This window comes from Canis aureus, chromosome X (genome assembly GCF_053574225.1).
Source record: "Canis aureus isolate CA01 chromosome X, VMU_Caureus_v.1.0, whole genome shotgun sequence".
Taxonomy (NCBI): Eukaryota; Metazoa; Chordata; class Mammalia; order Carnivora; family Canidae; genus Canis; species Canis aureus.
In genome coordinates, this window is record NC_135649.1 from 101,979,921 (window position 1) to 102,003,503 (window position 23,583).

Below are 23,583 nucleotides of genomic sequence, written 5' to 3' on the forward strand. Positions count from 1 at the left end.
TTTTAGCAAGACAAAATGTACAATCACCAAACTACTCCATTAAATTTTATGGTGTGTCTGCCTGTTAGATTAGGATACCGTACCATATATGGCTAGCTATTTTTAGTACAGCATTACTGTCTTTTTTGTCTCTAGCTCTATCTGCATGATGTTAGTGTTGACTTATTTCACTAAATTAGTTGTCTCTAAAGCCTTGCAGATTCTGACATCATAGCCTTACCCTTTCCTCGTGTTTTATTATTTTTTTCTCTCTGTCTGAAGCTCACTTTGCTTAGATTAATGCTGAATCATTCCAACTAATGTTTGAGGGAATAGAGGAAGAAAAAAATTTTTTTGAAGCAGCAATTATTTTGACTTGCCTGAAATAATTTCAATCTATTTAGTTATCAGTTAGTAGTTTTATCTGCTTTATCTCTTCTCTACTTGGTTAAAAAGCTTTTATGTCTATTTAGCAGATAAAAGCTTAGCTATTCTTTCTCAAACTTCAGCTCTTCAAAAAGAACAAGTTCAGACAGAACTTCACTTTTTTCCTCAGGTTAGCACATCTGAGTTCACATGTTATTTGTCACTTTTGAAATGTTTTCTCTAGCCAAACCGGCATTTCAGTTCTTTGAGAACATCCTGCCTAATTTTCTCATGTATCACAGATATTTTATTTACAATAAAGTGAACTTTGATCTCTCAAACCCTGTCTCTGTTGAAGATTTCAATCAAGTATTTGATCAAAAGGTCTTGACAGTTTGAAATGGACTATGAATTGTCAGAATCTGCACAGTCAGCCTGGAATTTTCCTAAGGGAAAAATTATGTGGAACCACAGTTCCCACTCATGCCCAATATCTTTAGTCGTTGAAATTTCTCCTTAAAATACTTAAGGCAGGAGAGAGCAGTAAACTTGAGAGCCAGATTTCTCATCCTCAGCACTACTGACATTTGGGGACAGGCAGTTTTTTGTTGTGGGGTGTTTTCCTCATGTTGTAGGAAGTTTAGTAGTATCTCTGGCCCTTAACCTGATAAATGACAGTAACACTAAGTTCCACCCAGTTGAAACACCCAGAAGTATCTCCAGACATGGCTACATGTTCTGCAGTGAGGGTGTTGGGGGGTGCAAAATCACCACTAAGAACCACTACTCTAAAGTGTAAAAACCATGACTATTTAAAAGAAACTTCTTTCTTTCTTAATTTCTCCCCCTGTTCCTATTACAGAAGGAGCTATGAAACTGAAGTTAGATGTAGCAGCTCATTCTATTTGGTAGAAGAGTTTCTGGAAGAATTAAATACGAATTCCTTATCCCTAATCTAACCCATCTCTGAAGGAAGGCAAAGACAGGTAGGTGACCCTATAAGCATATTCTCATGAGAGGGGAACAGTCCTAAAAGTTTAAAGACAGAGCATACATCTGGAAATAATAGCCCATGTTAATCCAACTAACATTTCAGAAATAATTGATAGAAAGAATACAAGAAGACAAATGTTATGTGCTAACATATAAGAAAGCCAGGATTCACCAGGCTTAAATGAATCAACAGAATTAAGTGAAAGAGAAGGTGGATAAAATTAGATGACACAAGACAAAATTAGATATAAGAAAAGATGGCAGGGCAAATAAAATTGAGTAGCAGTTTATAAATTTGTTTTGGAAAAAAAAGTAAAGAACAAAATATACACTATTGTGCATACTTACATACATTTATTTGGTGATAAGTCCCTCGCTTTATATTTGCCATATTATTTAATTTTCACAACAATCTATGCATTAGGTAATATGAACTAAGGCAGTGCTAATGAGCTGTAAAGCCAGATTTTCATTGCAGTGCTCTTTTTGATCTGAGTTGCTTGAGAAGTTTCGAGGGTTGAGAAAAACACAGAGTGATTACTGTGTGCAGAGATAGTTGTGCTGGCAAAGGTGGATAATGTAAATACAAAATATAGAAAAAGATGAAGAGACAAATGACACAGAAACAATAACCAGCTGATCAGTGTTACAACTAATGAGAAGTTGCTTGAACAACAGCAGCAGCAGCAACAAGAAGTCAGTCTGAGAAAAATAAAAAAAGTCATGGTACACCTGCAAAAGCAATGTAAGGAAAGCTACATCTAGTTGTTTTGCTGAATGGGCTAGGATACATTACAAAGTGGAGCATAAAAGTCTGTAAAAATAGAAGACAAAAAAGGGAAATTAAAAATTACCTAGAAAAGAATGAAAACAAGAATGCCTTTAGACTTTAATTTTTTTTAATATGAAGTACCACAGATAATGAATTCATACTTCTGTATTTCCTAGGAGGGGAGATGTGGTAACCTGAGAATTATATAGCTCAAATAAATTGTTTTTCATTCATGGAAACTAATTAACTGTTAAAGAGTAAAGAGTTTAGAAAATAGACTATCCATGTATCTTTCTTCAAAATACTACTTTTAGACTTTTTCCAAAATTAATTAATACTAAATCCCAGACTGGTTAAATTATGACATAAATTGACTTTCTTAACATGCAGAATGCAATTTATCTCTGGGTGATTTATTGCCAAATGGACTGTGCAGCCTAAGTGAATGTTTCTCGAGGCTTGCTGAAGTTATCTTTCTCTGATAATTACAGGATTGGTCTAGTACTAGGGTTTTTTTTTTTTTTTCTTGTTTCTTTTGTCTTGGTTGTTTTTATTTTATTTTATCATGTGTCTCCTAACTCACAGGTTAGGGGAAGATCTTGTTATTTTTGAGGATGTCAAAAACTAATTACTCTTGCTGCCCTAAAAATGTAATTGGTAATGATGCCTAATCTGCTTTGGAGAATTTACTGGATGAAATTACACCTAGAATGAGTTTTCTCTCTATCACAGAAGCAAACTTGAATAGAAAATTATTATAGCCTCACTCTTATTAGACACATGTAATGATTTTGTACGACTTTAAATATTATATCGGATGAGTTGAGCCATTTTCATTATTTTATTTTTGTCCCTACCATTTAAAATCTTCAATGTAGTATTTATGCGTCTTCCCAAGTTATTAACCTTTTTAAAAGTCCAGTAGATTCTAATTGATGTAAACTACATAAAAATATGCAATAACAAGGACAATAAAAAAATGCACTTGAATGATAAGTCATTATATCTCAGTGGTGGGAATTTGAATGATGATTTTCCATCAGTCATTAAAATGTCTGATATTTTTAGAAATAACTTTAAAAAAAGATTTTATTTATTCATGAGAGACAGAGAGAGAGAGAGAGAGAGAGGGAGATAGATAGAGGGAGAAGCAGGCTCCCTGTAGGGAGCCAGATGCGAGACTCCATCCCAGGACCCTAGGATCACAACCTGAGCCAAAGGCAGATGCTCAACTGCTCTGCCACCCCGGTGCCCCTAGAAATAACTTTTATAATAAAATAAGAATTATATATGCAATTGATCACAAATGGTATTCATTAAAAATACATAGCAGAATACAGCAAGGTACAATCGTTTGTCAGGATGGTGTAAAGTTATTGGTATTTTTCTTTCATCTGATTTTCTGTGTTTTCCATTCATATCTGAAGAATCAGCTTCTATCCTTCCTGTACCAGACACAGCAGATGAGTGTCTTTCTCCATCATAAATGGAAAAAAATCTCAAATTGTCTCCCAGACAATGTGCTTTTATCTTCTATGCACTGTTTTTATTTCCTAAGCCACTGCAATAAATTCCTACGACAAGGTGCTTTTTCCTCCTGTGAAAGTCAGTGGGAGACTAAATGTGAGGAACACCATGACTGTCTTTACTGGTCCTTCTGCATCTCTAAGATACAAAGCCATCCTCCCTCCCTCTTTTTTTTTTTTTTTTTTTAAGATTTTATTCATCCATTCATGAGAGAGAGAGAGAGAGATAGGCAGAGACACAGGCAGAGGGAGGAGCAGGCTCCCTGCAGGAAGCCCCATGTGGGACTCCATCCCAGGTCTCCAGGATCACACCCCAGGCCGAAGGCGGAGCCAAACCACTGAGCCACCTGGGCTGCCCCATCCTCCCTCATTCTAATGATTAAGATCAATTACTCCTGTCACTGTGATGACTCTGCCCAGCCTGCCAGAAGTGACTAGGCATCAGCCATAGCTTGGTTTTCTTAGTAAAGGGATTCCAAAATAAAGGGGGGGGGGGCGGTTCTCTTTTCACAAAAGCTCTCCCACTCTCTTCCCTCACCCCTGTCTTGATGATGAACAATAAAACTAAAAATATATTTTCTGATAAAGAGTTTATATAGTAATTGTCACCTTCATCATGATAATGATACCCTTAGGGAAATTTAAAATTTTAATGACTAAAAAGTAGTATATAGGAACAACTAACATCCAACCACTTCTTGGTTCCAAATTACTCTAGTCCTTCTTAAAAGGTTATTGGAGAGGATTAATAAACTTGAGACTGTGGAAAGCTCCTAGAGTGGGCTTGCCATCATATCTGCATATTATAAGTTTTAGTTTCATCATGCTTTTTTCCCTTTGGTTAGGCTAGCTTATGCATGTTGTTCGGAAATTATTTTTCATTGCTACTATTTTGTATGTTGTAGAGATTTCCATTTGTATATGTATTAAATCTGTATAAATACTTTTTCTGATTTATTTTTTGTTGTTTATTTTGTCATTTTTAAATGAAGACATTAATTTCTTTTGTAGTTTATTCCCTTTGAAAGTGTTTGGTGGTTTAACTTTCTTCTCTATAAAACAGCGTCCTGTTTATATTACTCAGATATTAATATGAGTGTCTGTATTCCCACTATTTTTAGGATTTCTTCAGTGGCAGTTGTGACATTTGGCTAACTTATTTATTTAGGATCCTATTGCTTAGGTTTATTTCTTTTTATGCTTTTTGAGCTCTTTATTCCATTGTGCTCACAAAGGTTAATTTGTATCATGTTTACATTTTGGAATTCATTGCACTTGTCTTTGTTATTTAATATTTAAATAATATATATAATATTTAAATGGAACCCAAATTCATCTACCTGATGCACAGCAAAGCCAATCACTGGGATATCAGGTTTGCGGCAAGAAAAGGGTTTATTCTAGGAGAGGCATCCAAATGAGAAGACAGGACAAGTCTAAAATCTGCCTTCCTGAAGGGGAAAGAACAAGTTTTTTATAATCATAGGGGTTGAGATTACATACATATTGATAAAGAGGGCAGGGAAACTTATGACTACTCATGAGGAAAAAATGGAGCATGCGCCTTGAGCAAACATATATGTAGCATATAGCCCATGCTCACTTTGGAGTAGAGACTTAATGTCAGAATGAGGAAAAATTTATTTCCTGATGTTGAGTTTCTTTTAAGGACAAGGAGAAGGGGCTGTGGGTATGCTCCAAGAGTTTATGTAAAGTGAATAGGATCTTGGGTTTGTTATTTTGGGTAAAGAATGCAGGGCCTTGCTTGTTCCTAGACTAGAACCATTTCAATTGACATTGAGTCCAGCTTCTGCAAGGACATCTAATGGATTTGTTAGTGGGGTTTGAAATGGCATAATAGGTGATCAGGAGAAAACAGTTCTCTGAAAAACAAGTTTTAAGTTTTCTACTAGTTTCAACCTCATTAACCCTGTGGGGCATGGTTTCAGTATGGATATTTGTTTCTCTTTGGTGCCTAAAATGTAACTTATTTTGTAGGGCATTGATTTTTAAAAAATCTTTTGCATGAAGTTATTTTTAGTATTACTTAGATTCCTATATTCTTGTTTTATTTGGCTTATGATCTATAAAGAATTAAGATATTTCTATAAAAATCACATAAAAATTTAATGTTTCTGTCAATTTCTTCTTATATTTATAAGTTCTTTATTTTATAAATATAATGGTAAATGAATATGGTACTCTGTAGCCTCACAAAATAAGTTTGTTGTCTTACTTAGTAAATTCTACCTTGAAATCATCGTTGATGTTAATGATGTGTGTTTATTTTTTGTTTCATTAGCATGATGTGTATTTGTTTTCATTTATAGTCAGTTCTTTCAAGGCAATTACTGAGACAGCATAGGTTTGGCTTTTTAGTTTTTTGCTGTTTTCCTTGACATTGAGAGTCCTATTAATTTTTATACATAAATTTTATTCCTTTTGTATTTATTGTCAAAATTGGCTGGTCTCGCTTTTGAAAGATTCATTTACTTTATATTATTACATTACGTTTTCTTTATTTTGTTTTCTATTGTGCTCTAAACTATGTGAATTTTTGTTTTTGTATTTTTATATCATATATATATTTTTTTAATTAGAGCAGACACATGCTGTTTGATATCCTTGGCGTCCAGATATTAAGAATGAATTCTCTAAGCCAGGGGTTCCTTCTTATCTACACACTGATACTCATTTTGTTTTAGTTCTGGTTGTTTCTTTAAAAATTAGCTCTTTGTGGTACAAAAATGATAGACCCCTTGAATCCTTGAAGTTCAAGTTTATTTTTCTATTTCCTTAATTTGTGATAGACTTGTCAGAATAGAATTTCCTGGTAGAAACTTCTTGGTTTTGACTCTGCTGAGGAAATTACGTCATTGGCATACAGTAATTACAGTTGTAGAAGAGAGAATTGTAGTTAACGTAAACTTTTTTTTCTATCCCTCCCTTGGTTAATATGATTCTCTGTGTGATTATAGTATTCTCTTTTTAGTATTGGAGCTGCATAACTTCATAAAATAAGTTTGGTGTGTAGTTAATATTTATTAAATAATCTTTCTAAGTGTTGAGACTTCCAGTTGCGCGTATTTATGTTTTCCCTCATTTTAAGAAACTTTTCCCATTGTATCTATGTAATTAAGACATTTTGTTCATTTGTCCTAGTCTCTTCTTTTAACATACTAATTTTCCTACTGTCCTCTCTAGTATTTATGTTTTGTCCTGTACTGAATTCCATGTATTTTTTTCTACTAAACCTTAAATATCACAGATTTTTCAATTTTTAATAAAATATTTGATACTACTGATTTATACTTTTAATTTAGTTTTCAGCTTTGTAATGTTATTATCTCCCTTAAAAATGTTTTTTTTTTATAATTTACCAGCTGCTTTTGAAGGGAAGCAGAATCTGCCACCCAAAAGATGCCTCTTTTGCACAAGAGTTATTTTGAGTTGTTTTTAAAAAACACAGGAGAAACACAGGTCACAGGAGAAACTCTGAAAACCAGATACAAATTACCCTTTTGTAAGACTCATTTACATTTATAAAGGAAATCTGCATTTATAAGGATGTCCCTTTCTCTGTACCTAAAAGAGGATAACTAAATTTCTAGAAACTCTGAAGGCAAGGATTTAAATTTGCATAACAACCATAGCCTTGTTTACTGTGGTTTTCCTGGTAACTTCCTCTAACTGGTTTGCCACCCAAATACCTTCTTTTGTCTTTAGCTGGAGATGTTATTTAAAGTGGTGGTGTGGGCTATTTCAAGAAGTTACTCAGTTTTAACTAGGTATCTCCCATATATTACAGGAGGTATGTATATTATTAAGCTTCTGTTTGTTTTTCTACTGTTAGTCTTTTATTATGGGCGGGAGATGAAGTCTCAGCCAAGAGCCTAGAAGGGTAGAAGTAAAATTATTTTTTCTCACCTATACTTTCGAACTTATTAACTCATCACTGTCTATTTTATGAGTCCAGAAACATAGAAACAAAAATCTCCCTTAACTGGTATTTTCTTTTCCTTACCTTGTTGATTTAAGTGTCTGTATGGGACAATCATGTTAAGTGTACCTTACCCAACTGGATTCTACACAAATGTGGGTGGTGTTGAGGTAGAAAAATTTTTCCTCTACCCTTCTAGATTTTTTTGCCTGGTAAATTGATAGAACACAGAGTAACAGGAAAAACATTAATTTAATTATGTACATACAGAAGCCTCATAAGAATCTGAGATCCCTGAGGCAGTCAGGCAGTTGGGGGCTATAAATATGCCATCCTGAGCAAAGGAGAAGAGGGTAGGGGTCTGAGAAAGAGGAAGAAGACAGTTCATAGGAAAATGAGAAGCGCAGTTGTTAAACAAATGTTTGCTATACTGTACAGAGACAGTGGGACCCAGAAAGGAATTTGAGCTCTAGGCCCAGCTGCAGTTTCCCCAAACCCCAAACATCTAGCCCATATTCTTTGTGGTTATGTCTGGTGATAGTTCTCTTCCTGGACTAGGCCACCTATCTAAATTCTTCTAAGTATTTAAGGGGGAAATAAAAGCTATTGCTGAGTCTTTTGAGCCTTAATTGACTTTAGCTCAAAGTAATCCACTTGCCAAAGTGCCACATTTTGGGGAGGCTCTTCTGTACCCCTTCAGTGGTATTTGCTTGCCTTTTTTTTTTCCAGATGATGAAAACACTTTTTAGAATCAAATCTTAAAATTTGAACTCCGGAATTAGAAGCTGATTATTTATTTTCCATGCTTAGCTATTAAGTTTTTCAAGGTCATTGAGAAGATCGACTCCCTGATAGCTGCTTCCTGGGATCATTGCCTTCCTATATTTTCTCTCTGAATATTTTGCAAATTATGTTCTGTAAAATTTTAAACCTAAAGGAAAGTTTAAAGAATTGCAACCCAAGCTTCATATTCCCAACACTTAAATTCTCGTATTAACATTTTGCTATACTTTTTAAATTGCACACCTGTTTAGCATGTCTATACCTTAGTTCATTTTATTTGTTATGGATTTGAGATTGAATTTTAGATATTAGTATTCTTTCCTATAAATACATCAACAGGTATATTATTAACTAAATTGAAATTTGTTTGCCATATTTTCTCTCTTGATAGCAATTTTGTTTTACTCTTAAATATACATTCGAGTTTTGACAAGTACATAAACCTTGTGTAACCCAATTTTCTATTAAAACATAAAATATTACAAAATTACAGTAAGTTCCCTCATGCTCCTTAGAAAATCCTAGCCCTTACCCTTCCAGAAATAAACAATGTTGTGATATTTTTCTCTGTCATTAGTTTTGCCTGTTTTAAAATTTAGTATACAGTCATGCAGTATATATTATACCACCTTTGAACATAGGACAGGATATAATATGGTGAAGAACATTGTAGGGAAAAGAGAAAACTTTTCCTTTCTTCGGCTGGTCTAATATTTAAATTGACATAAAATACATTCATAAGAGAAAAACACATTTAATTCATACATATGGGTGCTCATAGAAATGTGACTATCGAAGAAGTAACCAGAGTAGGAGCCTTTGAATCTTTTAGACAAACCATAAATTTGTGAAGAATTGGCAAGATAAAGGGGTCTGGACTTAGGGTAGCAAATTAGTGAAAAAGTAACAAGGTTTGTTTATATAACCATTGTGGCCTTGAATCTTCTATCTCTGGTTACCCTCCAGGTGCAGGAAGAGTAGAGGAAGGTAAGAGTGTCTTTGTACTGACTGTTTCTTAAGTAACTTTAATTCAAAAGAATTAATATGCCAAAGTGGTATATTTTGGGGCAGTGTCCCAGAAGCACATCAGTATGTACTCTTTTGTATAAAGCCCCTTTCGCTCAGCATAATAATTTTGTGATCCATCCGTGTTGTTGAGTATATCATGAAATTGTTCCTTATTATTGCTAAGCAGTATTCCGTTACACAAATATACCATAATTTGTGTGTTCTCCAAGTGATGAACACCTGGGATGTTTATGGTTTTGATTGTTAGGAATCAATCTGTGAACATTTTTTTGCACCTCATTGTAAGCATCTGTTTTCATCTCTCTTGGCTAAATAACTGAGAGGACTGTGTCGTATATATGTATGATATATAGTTAATTTTTCCATATACTTCCAGAGTTTTTTCTGAAATGCTTTATACCATCTCCTACCCCCACCAATATGTATGTGAGTTATGGTTTGCTTGCAACTCCATTGATGTTTGGTTTTGTCATTCTTTTCATTTTAGCCATTCTCCTAGATATGTAATAGAATCTCATTGTTAGTAGACATCTATAGAAAAATCATTTCTGGTATATAGGTGCAGAGTAGTGTTGTTTCCAGATTTTAGGAACTAGTACTGATCAGCCTTGTTTCTATTGTTGATATGTGGTTAGGAAAGAAGCCCTACAGGCCAAACAGCCCCAGGCCTTCCAATATTGAAGGTGTCCAGCAAGGTCCTTCAGAACAAATTCTGCTAGATATTTTTTAACACAGTTTTGTATCAGCTCCCAAAATCCTTTTTGTTTTTAAGTTGAAATATAATTAACAAATGTTATCTTGGTTTTAGATATGCAGCATATTGATTAAGCAGTTACATACCTTACTCAGTGTTCACCATGATAAACGTAGTCACCATTTGTCACCATACAACATTGTTGCAGTATTATTTACTCTATTCCCTATGCTGTATTTTTCATCTCTGTGACTTAATTATTTTATAATTGGAAGTTTGTACCTCTTAATCCCCTTTATCTATTCCACCCATTTCCCACCCATCTCTCCTCTGGCAACTAACAATTTGTTCTCTGTTCCCAAAATCCTCTTTCAACTGGGACCGAAGTGCACTGTATTTTGGTGTAATTGCTTCCAATATGGTGAATGGAGCCTCTTATTTTAGTAATAAATGATGCTTTAGTCTCTATTTTTCATTATTGTCACTAATTTTTTAAAAGAAGCAAGAATTGTACATGGGCATTTACTTAATCATTTCCCTATCTTCTCATAGGGAAATGTTTAAAAGGGAAAAAAGCAACAGGTTATATACAGTTTATGAACTATGAAGCAACATTGCAAAAAGGCCCATTAATTCCTAAATCCATTTTTATCATCATATTCTAGAAGTGAGAATGGAACTGTCTGTAATCCATTTTTTGTCACTATATTAATAAGTTTGAGATGATTTTGTTTTATTTTAATCTCTAATTGAAATTTCACCCCAAGCAGGGTTTTCATATTGAAATTTATAATAAGGAGATTTTCCATGTTGTTGGTAGATTGTGTTTCAGGCTTTTTAATTTTATTTTATTTTTTCAAATAGGAACAATCAGTTTCTAAGCTGTGACATAACAAAAGCTCCTACCAATTCTAATGTACTAAAATACAATTGAAGTAACTTGCTAGCCTGGGGGAAAAAAGAACTAAATAAATGTGCATTATGATATTAACTTTTCATTTTTCAAGGCAGAGATTAGAGTTTATGTCTGAAAGTTAATGTTCTGTTACTAAAAATTCTGATATCTAGTCAGTTTTCTAATTTAAAAGGCCAACTGATTGTCATTGCTTGCACTGAAAAACTATCATTCAACAGTTTCCTTTCTTCCTTCTATCCTTCTTCCATCTCTGTCTCTCACACATTCTTTCTTCCTTTCTTTTAATCTCTCTCTCTCTCTCTCTCTCTCTCTCTCTCTCTCTCTCTCTCCCCCCCCCCTCCCTCTCCCTCTCTTTTCCTGGCTCATTTACACATGTAGGTGTAGGCCCTGGAAGAAGTCTACTGGATATTTGAAAATAACATTCTGATTAAAAAAAAAAAAATCTAGTGGTGAATGTGCTGCCATATGGCAGGTGAAGGCACCCTGCATATGACTCCTATAAACAGGTTCAAATATGCTGGTCCATATCAACCTTGTGGTAGAGCAGCTGTTTAACCCATTCAAACTGGAAATAAATGAATACCAAACAACTGAGAGCACTTAAAAGCTATTCATTTGCAGCTTGCTATAGCAAGAGAGTGAGCCACCATCACTTGAGTTTGGGCAAAGATTCAAAAGCAGGCAGGTGAGGGGTAAAGCTTTATAGAGGAAAAAAGGGAAAGCTTTCAAGTATGCCCTCATGGTTGAATAGAGATAGTGGTCTGAATTTCTCTAAGTCTGACTAATAGATAATAGTTGGCTTCCTGGCCTGATTAGTATAAATAGAAAATTGGTTTCTTGGGCAGGTTGCTGCAGGTTGTGGGTGAGAGTTCTCTTTCTGTGTACGGTTTGACCCTTGTCCGTTTGCATTTCAGTTCTTCAAAACTGAAGATTGAAATCACTGTTTAATGGATACAAAGTTTCAGTTTTATAAGGTGAGGAGAGTTCTGGGTAGTGATGGTTGTACAAAAATATGAATGTTCTTCATACCACTGAAGTATACACTTTAAAATGGTTAAAATAGTGAATTGTGTATTATGAGTATTTTATCACAATAATATAATTGGGAAAAAAAGAAACGTTTGTACAGGAACACAATTTGAATAGAACATTCCTCTCATTATGCAAAGAATATAAAGCTTTGAAAAGAAACTACAAATAGCCCTCATCTCAAAGATTCATTCCATTGCTTATGTTTTTCGGGGTTTTTTTCTTAATTAATTTTTATTTTATTTTAATTCCAGTATAGTTAACCTACAGTGTTGAATTAATTTCAGGTATATAATATAGTGATTCAGCAAATCTTTATATTACTCAATGATCATCATGGTGCGTATACTCTAAATCCCCTTCACCTGTTTCCCCCATCCCCCCCACCTTCCCTCCAGTAACCATTAATTGGTTCTCTATAGTTAATCTATTTTTTGGTTTGTCTCTTTTTTTTTTCCCTTTATTCATTTGTTTTGTTTCTCAAATTCCACATATGAGTGAAATCGTATGGTGCTTGCCTTTTTCTGACTGACTTATTTTGCTTAGCATTATATCCTCGAGATCCATCCATGTTGTTGTAAATGACAAGATTACATTCTTTTTTATGGCTGAGTAATATTCCATTGAATATGCATACCACGTCTTCTTTATCCATTCATCAGTTGATGGACACTTGAGCTATTTCCATACTGTGGCTATTGTAGATAATGCTGTCATAAACATTGGGTGCATGTCTCCCTTTGAATTAGTGTATTTGTATTCTTCAGGTAAATACCTAGTAGAGCAATTGCTGGATCATAGGGTAGTTCTTAACTTTTTGAGGAACCTCCGTTCTATTTTCCAGAGTGGCTGCGCCAGTTTGCCTTCCCACCAACAGTGCCCAAGGGTTCCTTTCTCTCCGCATCCTCACCAACACTCCTTGCTTCTTGTGTTGTTGATTTTAGCCATTTGGACAGGAATGAAGTGATATCTCATTGTAGTTTTGATATGCATTTCCATGACAATAAGTGATCTTGAGCATCTTGTCATGTGTCTATTGGCCATCCAGATGTCTTCTTTGGAAAAATGTCAGTTCATGTCTTCTGCCCATTTTTTAAATGGATTATTCCTTTTATGGGTGTTGAGTTTTAGAAGTTCTTTATATATTTTGAATACTAACCCTTTATTGGATATGTCATTTGCAAGTATTTTCTATTCAGAAGATTGCCTTTTAGTTTTGCTGAGTGTTTCCTTCATTGTATAGAAGCTTTTTATTTGGAAGTAGTCCAAATAGTTTATTTTTTATCTTGTTTCCCTTGCCTCATGAGACATATCTAGACAGTAGTTGCTATAGTTGATGTCAAAGAACTTCTGCCTGTGTTCTTTTCTAAAATTTTTATGGTTTCAGATCTCACATTTAGATCTTTAATACATTTTGAATTTATTTTTGCATATGGTGTAAGAAAGTGGTACAGTTTCATTTTTTGCATGTTCCTGTCCAGTTTTCCCAACACCATTTATTGAAGAGACAATCTTTCTCCCATTCGATATTTTTTCCTGCTTTGTTGCAGATTGACCGTATAATTGTGGGTTCATTTCTGGTTTTTCTATTCTGTTCTCTTGATCTTGTGTCTATTTTTGTGGGAGTACCATACTGTTTTGATCACCACAGCTTTGAAGTCTAGAATTGTGATGTCTCCAGCTTCTTTTTGTTTCTCAAGGTTGTTTTGGCTACTTGGGGTCTTCTGTGATTCCATACAAATTGCAGGCTTATTTGTTCTAGCTCTGTGAAAAATGCTGGTGGTATTTTGATAGGAATTGTATATTTAATATAGATTGCTTTGGGTAGCATAGACATTTTAACAATGTTTGTTCTTTCATTCCATGAGCGTGGAATGTCTTTCCATTTCTTTGTGTCATCATCAATTTCTTTTGTCAGTGTTTTATAGTTTTCCAAGTATAGGTCCTCACCTCTTTGGTTAGGTTTACTCCTAGGTATCTTCTTGTTTTTAGTGCAATTGTAAATGGGATTGATTCCTTAATTTCTTTCTGCTACTTTATTATTGGTGTATAGAAATGAAATGGATTTTTTTTACACTGATTTTGTATCCTGTGACTTTAGTGAATTCATTTATCAGTTCTAGCAGTTTTCTGGTAGAATATTTTTGGATTTTCTCTGTATAGTCTCATGTCATCTGCAAATAGTCAAAGCTTTGCCTCTTCTTTTTGGATTTGGATGCCTTTTATTTTGTCTTGTTGTCTGACTGCTATGTCTAGGACTTCCAGTACTATGTTGAATAAAAGTTATCAGACTGGACATCCCTGTCTTGTTCCTGACCATAGAAGAAAAGTTCTCATTTTATATCCCCATTTAAGATGGTACTAGTTGTAGGTTTTTTCATATATGATGAAAAGGTATGATGTTGAGGTATGTTCCCTCTAAACCTACTTTATTGAGAGTTTTTTATGATGAATATTGTTGTACTTTGTCAAATGCTTCTTCTGTGTCTATTGAAAGGATCATATGTTTCTTCTTTCTTTCATTAATTTGATGTATCATATTGATTGATTTGTGAATACTTAGCCACCCTTGCAATCTAGGAATAAATCCCACTTGATCATGGTGAATGATGTTTTTAATGTATTGTTGAATTCAGATTGCTATTATTTTATTGAGGATTTTTTGCATCTATGTTCACGAGGGATATTGGCCTGTAGTTCTCTTTTTTAGTGGTGTCCTTATCTGGTTTTTGTATGAGGGTAATGCTGGCCTGATAGAATGAATTTGCAAGTTTTCCTTCCCTTTCTTTCTTTTTTTTGGGGGGGGAATAGTTTGAGAAGAATAAGTATTAATTGTTCTTTAAATATTTGGTAAAATTTGTCTGTGAAGCCATCTGGTCCAGGACTTTTGTTTGTTTGGAGATTTTTTAAAAATACTAATTCAATTTCCTTGGTGGTTATCAATCTGTTCAAATTTTCTATTTCTTCTTGTTTCAGTTTTGGTAGTTTAATTTCTAGGAGTTAATCCATTTCTTCCAGGTTATCTAATTTGTTGCCATAGTTTTTCATAATATTCTTTTATAATTGTTTATATTTGTGTGGTGTTGGTTCTTATTTCTCTTTTCTCATTTGTGATTTTATTTATTTGAGTCCTTTCTCTTTTTTTCTTCATAAGTCTGGTCAGAAGTTTATCCATTTTTTTTAAGTTTATCAATTTTATTGATTTTTCCCCCCCAGCTCCTGGGTTTCATTAATCTGTTCTGTTTTGTTTTTTGTTGTTGTTGTTGTTATTGTTGTTTTTGTTTTAGCTTTTATATCATTTATTTCTGCTCTAATCTTTATTGTTTCCTTCCTTCTGCTGGATTTAGGCTTTGTTTGTTCTTTTTTTAGCTCCTTTAGGTATAAGGTTAGGTTGTTTATTTGAGATTTTTCTTGCTTCTTGACGTAGGCCTGTAATGCTATAAACTGCTGCATTCCAAAGGTTTTGGACTATTGTGTTTTCACTTTCATTTGTTTCTATGTATTTTTTAAAATTTCTTCTTTTGGGACGTCTGGGTGGCTCAGCAGTTAAGCGTTTGCCTTCACCCCAGGGTGTGATCGTGGAGTCCAGGGATTGAGTCCCCACATCAGGCTCCCTGCATGGAGCCTGCTTCTTTCTCTACCTATGTCTCTGCCTCTCTCTCTCTGTGTCTCTCATGAATAAATAAATAAAATCTTTAAATAAATAAGTACATAAATAAATTTCTTCTTTTAATTCCTTCTTGACCCATTCATTGTTTTATAGCATTATTATTATTTAGTGCCCCTCTTTGTCTCTTGTTACATTCTTTGTTTTAAAGTCCAATTAGTTTGATATAAGTATTGCCACTTCTCTGCTTTTTCTAGCTTGCTGTTCATTGCATCAAGTATGTTTCTACTCCTGTTTATTGCACAATTCATCTCTAATTCTTTTTTAAATCTTTTATCTCTGTGATAAGGGTCTCCGTTCTTTTCTCAAGCCCAGCGAGTATCCTTACATTGCTTTATTATCCATCAGACATGTTATTTATATCTGTTTCACTTAGATCTCTGACCATGGATTTACCTTCTTTCACTTGGGATAAATTGCTCTGTCTTTGCATTTTGTTTAAGTCTTTGCCTTCTGTGTTAGAAAAGCTAGTTATATCTCCTGCTCTACATAAAGTAGTGAGTTTATGAAAAAAAGACCATGTAGTGCCAAGGACCTGGCACTTTAGGGAGTGTCTCCATTGTGTGCTGCATTCCCTCTGCCGTTGTGTTCTTGCTGCAGAGGCTCTGCTTGCCTACCATGGGCAGTGTTTGGTCCCTGGCCTAACTGGCAAGTTTTAGCTAGGTGTGTCCTGGTCTTCTTGTGAAATGAGACCTGTCACTACATCTACCAGAACTGAAGCCTGGCCATAAGCTCTAGTTGGGAGACATGGTTTGGGTGGGAGCTTGTGCTGGTGTTCTGGGGGAGGGTCCGGACATGCAAGGACTGAGGCAAGTGTTTCTGAATAGGGCAGTTCTACTGGAGCACAGGGGGTAGAGCTTGGTGTAGGCAAGTTAGGCAGCCAATATTGGCACTATCCTGTTTCCTGTAGTTGGCTCTGTGTTCATGAGAGGTGGGGGAAGACAATGGAACTGGCCAGCTCCTTTTTTTTCCCAGAGTGGTGTCTGCATGAATGCTGCCTCTCAGAGACATGCTCTTAAGAGTGAATAATCTCCCCAGTGTGTGCCCGGGGCACTCTACAATTCACTCTTTCTTTTTTTTTTTTTTTTAATTTATTTTTTATTGGTGTTCAATTTACTAACATACAGAATAACCCCCAGTGCCCGTCACCCATTCACTCCCACCCCCCGCCCTCCTCCCCTTCCACCACCCCTAGTTCGTTTCCCAGAGTTAGCAGTCTTTACGTTCTGTCTCCCTTTCTGATATTTCCCACACATTTCTTCCCTCTTCCCTTATATTCCCTTTCACTATTATTTATATTCCCCAAATGAATGAGAACATGTAATGTTTGTCCTTCTCCGACTGGCTTACTTCACTCAGCATAATACCCTCCAATTCACTCTTTCTAGGCTGTGTGCTCCCAGGTTGTTTGCCTGCCTTCTCTCCAGGAACAGGGCAGTACTCTCCAGGCTGTATCCCAGCCAAGTCTGCTGACCTTTAAAACTCCAGGCTTTAAGCCTCACTGGTTGCAGGAACTCAGGGAATTCAGCTCATCTCATTTTCCAAGTCAGTGGCTTTGGGGAAATATTCTCCTTGTGCATTCCCCTGTGTGTTCCTGTCTTTGTCACCCTTCTTGGTAACCATGGCTCCCCCCTCTTCCACAGCAGCCATGGTCCGTTTCTCCCCTAAGCCACATCTCTGTGCTTCCTACTGTCTTCGATGTGGTCTCTTTTCTCTGTTTAGTTGAGCTTTTTCTGTCAGTTTTCAGGTTGATTTCTGGGGTATTTAGGATGATTTGATAGTTATCTAGTTGCTGTATGTGATACAAGGCAAACCTAGGGTCCTATTCCATGTTCTTCTGCTGGGTCTGTTTGTTTTTTTATTTTAATTGCTATACTATTAATTATACTGTTAATATACAGTTTATATTAGTTTCAGGTGCTCAATATAGTGATTTAGCACTTCCCTATAACACCCAGTACTCATCAGAAGTGCACACCTTAATCTCCATCACCTACTTTACCCAATCCCTTATCAACCTCCCCCTCTGGTACCCATTAGTTTGTTTTCTATACTAAGAGTCTGTTTCTTGATTTATGTCTCTCTCTCTCTCTCTCTGTCTTTGCTTACTTGTTTGGTTTCTTAAATTCTACATATTGAAATGGCTTAACAGCATAAAGTTGAACAAAAATCAAAATGGCTACACTAATGGGTCAGCAAAGCTTGGTCTTAAAATAACCTTTTTCCCCTCTTCTGCAAATCTCTCCTCCTCCTTTCTCAGCCTTTTGTTTCATGAACTTGGTACTATCTTGAAAATGACTAATGAAGCTGGCAGCAAATACGTAATTCCTATCAAAACTGGCTAGATCCATATTTCTGTAGAAAACGTCCCAACCTCTTCCTGTGGCATGGGGGTGTGGTTGCAGTTTTTGAAAGCCATAGCCTGCTGCAGCATCCCTTGCCCAGCAAAGCAATAAAGCTATTATTCCTCCGTAACCCAACTTCCGTCTGTATTATATTTTGGCTCTGAAGCACAGAGGTGGGTTTTCAATATGAATGAAAAATATAGTATTTGTCTTCATCTGACTGACTTATTTCGCTGAGCATTATATTCTCTAGCTCTATCCCTGTTGTTGCAAATGGCAAGATTTCATTACTAGATTATTTTTTGAATGTGCAAGCATTGTATTTTAATTATCCCTATTTGAAAGTTCAAAAAGCTGCTTCATTATATGTTACAGTTCTCAAAGGATTTCCCAGGTTTTATCAAATTCATGTTTCAGAGTTACTTCAGGCATATTAGCAGATGCATTGTCAATCTGCTTTGCTTGTGCTTTGAATCTTCCTACAATATTGAAGTGAATAGCATGCTGTAACTTACCAAGCAGATGGTGGGAAGGTCTAGAGGCCCATGATCTGGCTCTTCCTGGTAGCTAGACCCTTGCATTAGGTTTGCCAGACAGGAGAAATTTAAGAGTCCAAATTTGTGTTGAGTTTCATGGGTTAAACATTTATAGAATCAAAGTAGCAAAATACCCATGATTTCAGGAATATAACCATTAAAACTTGGATAGTCACTTGAAGATATATTTCTCAATTTTCTTCACTTTGCATTCATATTATAAAAGATAAAAATCACTGCCATGTCTGGCAATGCTGACCATTCCTGTGCCACCTGCCAGAGTCTTGTCCAGAGACCAAATATCAGGAGTCTCTTGGGTAAAAACCAATCATTGTTATACCTATAACCCAGAAGACATTTGAATATTTCCTTGTTTTTAAGAACTTAAGAGATGCCTCATGTATCGATTTGTATATTTTGTGTTTTGTCAGTGAATGTAAAGGAAGATGACATTGCAGAAACAGGAAGTTTCTAGTTTTCCTGGAAGTTTTATTGTCAAGCTGTAAAAAAAGCTTCAGAGTATCCCTTGAGCTCATATATCCTTTTCTGATAATTCTGGTGTTCCCTAGAGTTCCAATGGGCTATATATAAATATTACATTTCTTTGCAGAGAGCTTTGATAAACTCTTTGAAGTCTTTAGAAGAGGTACTCAGAATAGAAGGTGATCCAATCTGATTGTGAATGCAAAGTAATGGGTCCAAAGAGATGACTCTCTGAATGAAAATCTTTGTTTATTGTTCCCCACCACCTAATTTCTTATATTGAAACATAAGTACTACTGGAAAACAATTTGGAGGGAGGCTCCTCAAAAAAATTAAAAATAAAATTACCATATGATCAATCAATAAGTTGGAGAAAGACAAATACCATATGATTTCACTCATATGTGAAATTTAAGAAACAAGACAAATGAGCAAAGGGGAAAAAGAGAGAGAGGCAAACGAAGAAACAGACTTTTAACTATAGAGAGCAAATTGATGGTTACCAGAAGGGTGGTAGGTGGGGGGTTGGATTTAATAGATGATGGGTATTAAGGAGGGCACTTGTGATGAGCAGGAGTGATATATGCAAGTATTAAATTACAGTATTGATACTATACTATATTGATCCTATACCATAGTATATACTATACTATTACTGTATTGATACAATTCTGACACTGATAGTACACGTATGTTAACTAGCTGGAACTTAAATAAAAACTTTAAAAAGAAACAACAAAGAAAAAAAGAATGGAATAAGTGCTTAAATAAGAATTTATATATAAAATTTAATCTTTTTGAATCCTTTTGTTTAATAGTCTGTTTTTGCTTTCTCATATATTATCACTAGAAAAGCTGTCTGATATACATACTCTACTTGATGCTATGTAAATCTTCAAAGAATATCTAAGTTGAGGAGTCTATATAGTAGGAATAAAAAAGCTGATTATATATTTCTATTTGTTTATTAGAGCTGGGTTAGGATATGAGGATATTTTTCTATAGAAAATAAATATCCAGGACCATTATACCCCTAGACTTCAGGGTGTGAGACAGCATAAAAATACAGAAATTCTCTGGACACTTTACACCTACCTCCTGAAAGAATTCCAACTAAAAACAGAGATCCTGGTGTTAAAGAAGGAGAATAATGGATAATTTGAGACTAGGACCTCTGAGAGCTGGCATAGGGGCAGAATAGTTGTCCCTGTCTTCCTTTCTAGGTCTTGGGCTGATTAAATAATTAAATTTAAATAAGGCAAATTTATAGGAGAAAAGCAAAAATTTAGTAACATGTATACCTCCTGTATGCCTGGGAGAGAGCCAAGAAAACTGAATAACTCTCTGAAATGGGCAAAGCCATCATCTTAAATACCATCTTCAGCTAAGACAATGGATGTTGGGGTTCAGAGTCAGTTATGGAAGATTATCAGGAGAAACATAAAAAGTGAGGGTAGGGTTATTATGCAGATTTAAGTCATTGCCTTCTCTGTTGATATGTTTCTAGACATTTAGAGTCATCCTTCTTTTCTTGGTATATAATGGAGATCTCCCTTATAAATGTAAATGTCTCTTACAAAAGGGAAACTTCTACACAGTTTTCAGAGTTTTTCCAGTGTCTGCTATTTCTTAAAAATAATCATCCTAAAATAATCAGTATGCCAAAGAAGCATATCTTGGGAGGCAAAATGTGCTCTTCTTCACTGTCCTAGGTATAGATGAAGTTAACCTCTTGGGAAGAATAGACTGGGCTCACTAAGGCAGCACCCACATGCTTGAAAGCATAATGAATTGCAGCATTATTTGAATGAGTTGAGGGTGATAAAGAAGATTAATTAAGACTGTAAAGAAAATATAAATGGAGATGTTCAAAAGTGACTAAGATGTATAGAGATAAGGAAGTATACTGTACCATTATCTGCAGAGGTAGAAGCAGTTGAACCAGAAAACCGACTTGACATTCATATTCAACCACCAGTCCAAGACACCTTCACTTACAATGAATGGATGGACATAAGTAATATTTTCAATTCTCTCCCTGAGTTCAGAGAGGAAAATCCTCTCTGAAGACCGAGAAATTGGGATTTTATTCAAGTTGAGGAGAGTAACTCTGCAGCTGAGTTGGTGAAAAAAGGAAGGGCAGTTTTGCAGTTACCTTAGTACCACCATCTTCCCCATAGTTCTCAAAGAGGTGTGCCCAGAATGATGTGTAATTATATACTGTTCTATAACTGTGTTACTTTTTTTTTTATGATAGTCACACAGAGAGAGAGAGAGAGGCAGAGACATAGGCAGAGGGAGAAGCAGGCTCCATGCACCGGGAGCCCGACGTGGGATTCGATCCCGGGTCTCCAGGATCGCGCCCTGGGCCAAAGGCAGGCGCTAAACCGCTGCGCCACCCAGGGATCCCTATAACTGTGTTAATGGTGGTAGTCAGACAAGTGTAGATCATTGAAGGAGACTCACAGAAACCCCAAATAACAAGGTTTACAAATCTACCGTTTATTGCCAGGAAAGGATATAATATATATTAAGTCAAATCTTTAGAGAGTCAGGATATGCATCACAACCACAGGCTACCTCACAACAAGGGATTGGAAAGGTTGTAAGCAGGCTCTGGTCATCCTTCCCAATGGTCCTCCTTTATCACTTGGATCAGGAATTGCCAACATTTGCATGGAGCCAGTGATGCCAAGATGGAGTCTCAGCCAGACCTTCTTACACCTTTATGGTCATATTGCTGTGTAACCAACCCCAGTAATATAACCCTTGTGCAAACTATCAGTAATGCTGCTGTTATCAGGTGTAAATCATCAATCAGGTGCAAACCATCAATTTAACTTAATAAACAGTGCTGTCAAAGTGGCACAAAATGTGCTGAAACTTGCCTTGCGCCTGTGGTAACAAAACAGTACTGGTAATCATTACATTTCATTGACCGTGGTCAGTACCTTGCATATACATGGAATCTCATGTGGTCTCTAGATAGTGTTACACAATTTCTTTTCCTTTAGTGCCTGCAGTTCTCCGTCATGCTGCTTAAAGAATAAAGAGATAGGGGCACCTGGGTGGCTCAGTGGTTGAGCATCTGCCTTTGGCTCAGGGCATGATCCCGGGGTCCTGGGATCGAGTCCTGCATCAGGCTCCCTGCAGGGAACCTGCTTCTCCCTCTGTGTCTGTCTCTGCCTCCCTCTCTGTGTCTCTCATGAATAAATAAACAAAACCTTTTTTTAAAAATGCTTTAAAGAATGAAGAGGTAAACCAGACAAAGAGTAGTGGGCAACAAAGCAAAGGTTATTAAGTGATAGTACAAAGCTCCCGAGGAGGGAGGGGACCTGAGAGGTTTGCCATCAGAGTTTCTAAATCTAGGGGGTTTTATGGGCTTTGTTAGCACACTGTTTTAATCTGATTAACCTTCCATTTGCCTGTCATCCTATCAGGTTTTTGTCCATTTATGTAGAAAAGGGTGGAGGGCTCCTTCCAGGATGATGTAAAATCCTTTTAAGGATGGTTTCCTCTTAGGGCAGGGGAGGGGGGCGGTTTGTCCCTGCCTGCCTTTCTTTCCACTATCCTTCATTAGTAGTATCAAGATTGAGTTGAGTTGTAGAACACCCAGCTGTTGTCTGGAGATTTGCTTGGCGCTGTGTAGGAAACACCCCCTTCCTTCCACACATTAGAAATTGAGTCTCAGAACCATTTGGATAATATCATCATATTATTTTTTCATTTGCTTATTTTTCAAATGTTGCTAATCCTTCCTAAATACAACATGAGCTTATTAAACTGTTTCTCAGTATTATTTTCTATATAAGCACATGTATCAAGATAATTTCCTAGTCTCCTTTGAATTATTATTATCATCCTCATTCTTGGTTGGGCTTTGTGTTCACTGGGTTTTTTCTTACTTTGTTTATTTACATAGTTTCTTGAAAAAGAGAGCATGAGAAAAAGGTAGTATGAGTTATTGTATGTCTAAAATATATTTGTTTTCTTGACGGATGGTTTGGCTCAAAGTAGTTTGAAATAACTGTCCCTCAACATTTTTGTTTCTTTTTCTTCGAGTTTCCTTTGTTGCTGTTGGGAAGTTCATGGTTGTTCTATAGGAAAATTTTCCTTTCTTTTCACTTGAAAGTATTTCGGATATTTTCTATAAGCCACATTCTTTTCTCTTATCCAATTATTTTGGTTATTACCTTCAAAGCAATGTTAATTAATAGTACTAACAATGGACACCTTTTTTCTTCTGTATAACTCTTGGTGGAATTCTTTTAGGTGTCCTTATTAATCACATTAGTTGTAAAATCACCTTTGTCTTCACACAAAATCTTTCTTCTTTCACTATTGACACATTAGAATTGGTGATCCTCCTTATTGTGCTTCATTTCCACATCCATGCTTTGACTTCTGTATGCTCTCCTTTCTCGGTAAGATTGCTCTCTTTATTCACTTTGTTCAGCATTTGAATCTTTACCCTTTCCTCTACAAACCAATAGGGTTTTCAAACATGTGAGTATTTCATATTATT

At 35.7% G+C, this 23,583-nt stretch overlaps 1 long non-coding RNA gene across 1 annotated transcript in view; it reads left to right on the forward strand.

Moving 5' to 3' along the window:
• LOC144308341 (uncharacterized) overlaps nucleotides 1-23,583 on the forward strand; it is a 151,078-nt gene that overhangs the window by 79,168 nt on the left and 48,327 nt on the right. Inside the window, exon 3 of the long non-coding RNA XR_013374824.1 lies at nucleotides 1,208-1,331. This is a non-coding gene — a long non-coding RNA (uncharacterized LOC144308341). The remainder of the gene's footprint in view (nucleotides 1-1,207; nucleotides 1,332-23,583) is intronic.